The sequence below is a fragment of the Ananas comosus genome, linkage group 2 (genome assembly GCF_001540865.1).
Source record: "Ananas comosus cultivar F153 linkage group 2, ASM154086v1, whole genome shotgun sequence".
Lineage (NCBI taxonomy): Eukaryota > Viridiplantae > Streptophyta > Magnoliopsida > Poales > Bromeliaceae > Ananas > Ananas comosus.
In genome coordinates this window covers 8,838,309-8,844,308 of record NC_033622.1, presented here as the reverse complement: position 1 = coordinate 8,844,308, position 6,000 = coordinate 8,838,309, and positions in this window count along the sequence as shown.

The following is a 6,000-nucleotide window of genomic DNA, read 5'->3' as shown; positions in this document are numbered from 1 at the left end:
GCAAAGCCAGGGGGAGCAAATTCAGCGGCTCCAGGAGGGCTTGGCGCAGCGGCAGGCGGCGACGGATCAAGTGGGCATCGAGTAAGCTGCGCCCCCTATCGTGATACCAAGTGCGGCTGAGAGCGTGGCCGCAGCGGCTATCCCAGTCGCGGCGGTGGCAGCCGGTTTAGGAACCTCAAATCCCGAGGGTGCGGCTATGGAGGCGGAGCGGGAGCGTGCACTTGCGGCTTTTGTGATGTTCAAGAAGTTCAACCTGCCCATGTTCGACGGGGAGAAAGTGGAGCCTTGGATGGTGGAGTCTTGGATTGACTCAATGGAAACACTTTTCGAGAATATATACACCTTGGAGAAAGATAAGGGGTATCTCACCACTCATTGTTTGGAGAAAGCGGCGAAGGTGTGGTGGAAAAGGGTAAAGCATGATCGATCTTCCGACCTTCCGCCTATACTTTGGGAGAAGTTTTGGAGGTTGATGTTTGCAAATTACTTCCTTGATTGTTAGAAGAGAAAGCTACAGGATAAGTTCCGAAAGATAAGATAGGGTGACCGCTCGATGGGAGAGTATGAGCGAGAGTTTTCCTACATTATTGATTGTGTCCTGGATTTGGTATGGGATGACAGGGATCGGGCCATTTGGTTCTTGCAGGACTTCAGCCGCAGATTTATAAGAAAGGGCAGATCCTTAAACTTACAACCTTTGCGGAGGATTTTGATCGGGCGTTGTGGGCGGAGCACGGTAGTGCCTATGAGCGTGGGGAGCGCGAGTCTATGGACAAGGACAAGGACAAGGACAAGGGAAAGGAGCGGGCTGCGGGCGGTGTTGGGGGTCGGCCGAATGCTAAGAAGCCTCCTCGGTATCCACGACAGCAGTCGAAGAATCGGAGGCCTACTCGATGCGTTATTTGCAGCGGTGATCATCGACCGCCGGTTTGCCCACAGCGCGATGGAAAGTGTTTCAAGTGTGGTCAAGCTGGACATGTTATCCGGGAGTGCCCGAGTTGGACATTGTCTGCCCAGACGACTGCATCAGTTCAGTATGCCCGGATTGCCACTTGCCATGTCGGCTGGATGCTCATCTGTACCGCGTCAGCCGGAGGGGTCCCGAGCTGCACCGAGTGGCCGGGTTTTCGCCGCTCAGGCTGAGGAGCCTGCCGTTCCAGATGATGTTGTGGCAAGTATTATTTTAATTAATGGCACTAGAGCTAGAACCTTATTTGATTCTGGTGCATCCCATTCATTCATTGGCGTGTCATTTGCTAGAACTCATGGTATCGAGGTGTTGGATAGTCCGGATTATTGGTGGGTTTATGCACCAGAACATACTTTTAGTGTCAAGGAAGAGTGCGTGGGTTGTCTAGTGCAGATTGGCGATTAGATTATGCCAGCGGACTTGCTTGTTTTGAACCAGATGTGGGGTTTCGATGTTATCCTTGGAATCGATTAGCTCTCAAAGTATTATGCAGTAACATATTGAAACCCGATAGCGATTATCGAACTTTACCCAAAATTGGGTTAAAGCGCCGAGAGAAATAGTTGGACAAGTTCCAATTAGCTTTCCAACTATGTTGGAAGGGTTAGAAATGAGTTGAAGAGAGGTTAGAAAGGTTTTAGCATCGACCGGCACGAAGTAGAGTCGAATCGGAGCCAAAATAGCATTCTGGAGCAAAGTGTACCAGTACAACGTTGATGGTTGTACCGGTACAGCAAGCAACCCGAGGAGTAGCTGCTCTCGGGTTTGAGCAAAACTGAATGTGTACCGGTACAAATTGAAAGTGTACCGGTACAAATGGTGCGAACGAAGAAAACTGCTCTCGGGTTTGGCCTATGCGCAGATGTGTACCGGTACAAAAACCCGTGTACCGGTACACTTTGGCTTTGGCAGCAGGGATTGATTTGTTGCAGAATAGAGTTTTTGGGGGGCTTAGTTGCAAATGTTACAATATGTTAATACCCCAACACTTCTTCTCTTCACAGCCAACAGCCCCAACTCTCTCCTTCTCTCATTCCTCTCTTTCTCTCTCTAGAGATCTTGCTCTAGGGCAAAGAGTTGGAGCAGAAAAAGACATTGAAGGAGATTTTGGTGGTCTAGAATGTCAAGAAGCTCTCCTACAAGGTGGAACTTGGGAGGAGCTTGGGCTAAGGTGAGTTTAGTGTAAAGCCCATCTAGGGTTTGGATTTCACCCTAGGTTTTGGGAGTTTTGAGTTTGTTTCTAACTTTAGAAACCCTTTCGAGGCTTGAACACCATGAAAACCATGGAAACTCAAGATCCTCTCATGGGGAACACCTAGGGTTTAAAGTAGATGCCCTACGAATGGTCCAAATGGCTTGAAAATGGTATTAGAGAGCTTCCTACATACTTCTAAGCTATCATTTGCTTAGATATAAGATCAATCTAGGAGAAAACCCTATATGACGTTGTTAGGGCATGAAAATTGGGGCTTTTGCCTCCGATCGTTTTCAAGATAAATTGACCTCTTGGAAACCTAATTGGAGGTATTCCCGACGCGTGGAACAACTCCGTTCGTCGAAATGAAAAGACTAGATATGAGTTTGTAGTATAAAGCCTAATTTGGCTTTAAAATTGTTGTAGATCGCCGTAGCACGCGGGATTGGAGTTCGTAGAGCACGAGAATCGAACTACAATCCTTCTACAATTATTCGAGGTGGGGGGGTGCACTCCGGAATCGCTGGATTCCCTTCTATGTCTATTTCACCTTTTTGTTGAGCATTATATCAATAGTCATTCATGTATGGTAGGGTAGTTTACATGTGAAAATTGGTTGAATTTCATTTATATGCTTCTAACGTAGATGAACATAGAGGATGATAAGAACCATAGTGGACATGTATGTGGGAACCCTAAACTTGTATGAATGTGAGACCCGGACTAAGATAATAGTAAACAAAGGTGACATTGACAATAGAGACAAGATTGGCATCGAGATACACATTGTTAAATCTAGTTTAAACAATAGTGATATTATGGTAAGAGTAGCCTAGAGAGTGGCAAGTATGATAAGGTAGAGACCTATCATCGTTAAAGTGGCATTGTGGCTAGTGGCTATGTGTCCTCAAGTTGAGGATTAGATCGATACTTACGATAAGTTTTGGCTTGAGGGAGGTAGCTCCCCCTCAAGCGGTGCGTTCCGGAATAGTCACCATGGGGAGCGAGGTCCCCGAAGATGGTCCCCAGGGAGGTTCGAGTCCCCCATTATTAAGGGATTTTAGGTTGTGAGTTATTGGGGTTAACAAGGTTAACCGGTAAGATTGGGTAAAAGTCAAAGTAAAGTTATCGAAAGAGCATGCATGCATAATCATTCATATTTGATTATATATATCCACTTACAGCTTTCTTGCAGGCATAGTATTAGCATTAGTATTGGCTACTTTTCTCTTTCTTTGAAATACTTATGCCTGAATAGACCTAGTGGGTAAGTCGGTGAGGTCAGTTGCCGAACCCACTGGGAACTTCGTTGTAATTCTCACACCACTAACCCTACAGATCCGAGCGCGAGTGGGGCGGCGGAGGATCGAGGCAAGGGTATCGCGCCATAGCTAGTGGCCACCGGAGTACTTGCATATTAATCATTCCTTTTGTGTACATGTATCAACTTTTATTTTGTTAATTTATAGATGTAAAAGTTAAAAATAATTCATGTATTTTGGAGAATGATTATGATGTAAAAAGATATTATGAATGAAGCAAATGGATGTAATAGTTTTAGTTTACTAATATTTACTTTAAATGTAATCAAATATTATGTATGGTTATATGTTTTAGCTTAGAGCTTTCGCTTCCGTTGTTGCTTGCCCTCGTGCAAGCCTTGTATAATTGCAAATCTCTTTATTTGATTGCTTAATTATACTTGTGGTTGGAACTTTGGGCGGGCAGGGAAGGCCCTGTCCGTTCGGCGTCTGTTGACGTAGACCGAACCCAACCAAATTGGCGGTGAGCGGGGCGTGACATATGCCGTCACTGACTACGAGAGTAAGGTGATCACGTTTTGTGAGCCCAATCAAGAGGAAGTGGTGTATCGTGCATGTAAAAGCTCGCGCTTCGCGGCGACGGTGTTAGTGTCGAGGGCGAGGAAGTTGATTAAAGGTGGATGTGTGGCCTATTTGGCAACGATGGTGGAGACCCACAGGGAGCTCCCGATACTTGGGGATATTCGTATAGCATACGAGTTTCCGGATGTATTTTCGGAGGAGTTACCGGGATTGCCACTGGACCGGGAGATCGAGTTTGTCATTGACTTGACTCCCGGGATGGCGCCAATTTTGAAGGCTCCGTATAGAATGGCACCGGCGGAGTTAGTAGAGTTAAAAGCTCAATTGCAAGACTTACTCGATAAAGGCTTTGTGAGGCCGAGTGTGTCGCCATGGGGAGCTCCTGTGCTATTTGTGAAAAAGAAGGATGGAACGTTGCGACTCTGTGTGGACTATCGCGAGCTAAACAAAGTGACGATCAAGAACAAATACCCGTTGCCTAGAATTGATGATTTGTTCGATCGGTTGTAAGGGTCGTGGGTATATTCGAAAATCGATCTTCAGTCGGGGTACCACCAGTTGAAGATCAAGTCGGAGGATGTGCACAAGATGGCGCATCGTACGCGTTATGGCCATTACGAGTTCACGGTGATGCCGTTCGGGCTTACTAATGCCCCTGCAGTATTTTTGGCCTTGATGAATCGAGTTTTTCGACCATTGTTGGATCGATACGCCGTGGTGTTCATTGACGACGTGTTGGTTTACTCACGGAGTGATGAGGAACACGAGGAGCATTTGAGAACTGTGTTGCAAATACTCCAAAAAGAGAAGCTTTACGCCAAGCTGAAAAAGTGCGACTTTTGGCTTTCAGAGGTTGCCTTCTTGGGCTATGTAACATTTGGAAGTGGCGTCTCGGTTGATGCGAAGAAAGTTGAGGCAATTAAAAATTGGCGTCGTCCGACAAGCGTCGCGGAGATCCGTAGTTTTCTTGGTCTTGCAGGATATTATCGGCGGTTTGTAGAGGGGTTTGCTAAAATCACTACTCCGCTGACGAGCCTCACGCACAAGGGAACAAAGGATGTATGGAGTGACGATTGTGATCGAAGCTTTAAAGAGTTGAAAGAAATGTTAACTTCGACCCCGATACTCGCTCTACAGACTCCTGGGGAGAGTTTCGTGGTGTACAGTGATGCTTCGTATAGTAGTCTTGGGTGTGTTCTGATGCAGAATGGACGAGTAATAGCTTATGCTTCTCGCCAGTTGAAGAGCTATGAAAAGAACTACCCGATACATGACCTTGAGTTAGCCGTGGTTATATTCGCGCTTAAATTATGGAGGCATTATCTGTACGGTGAGCATTGTGAAATTTATATGGATCATAAGAGTCTCAAATACTTTTTCACCCAAAAGAAATTGAATATGCGGCAACGGCGATGGTTAGAGTTGCTAAAGGATTATGATGTCACTATTCTATACCATCCGAAAAAAGCCAATGTCGTGGCCGATGCATTAAGTAGAAAATCGGTGGAAAATTTGGCTACGACAATCACGCACCAACCGTCATTACAAAAGGAGATGCGACGGTTTGGCCTTGAGGTAGTAGCACCTGGGGTGCCGGCTAGTTTTGCCGCGTTGGTAGTTCAACCAACTTTGTTGGAAAAAATTAAAGAGCAACAAGCTTCTGATCCTTATCTCCAAAAGGTGCGGGGCGAAGTTGAGAGCGGGCGCGCCGATGATTTTGGCGTGGGGCCCGACGGTGCACTACGGTTCCGAAACTGTTGGTGTTTGCCGAGCAACGAGGATGTTCGAAAAGCGATCGTTGCACATCAATCTCCCTATGCATCCGGACGACACTAAGATGTACAAAGACTAAAAAGTGCATGCATTATTAGTCACTGGGCATGAAGAGGGATATTGGAGAATTTGTGGCGCAGTGTTTAACGTGCCAATAGGTTAAAGCGGAGCGCCGATTTTCGGCGGAAAAACTGCAGAGTTTATCCATATATACCCAT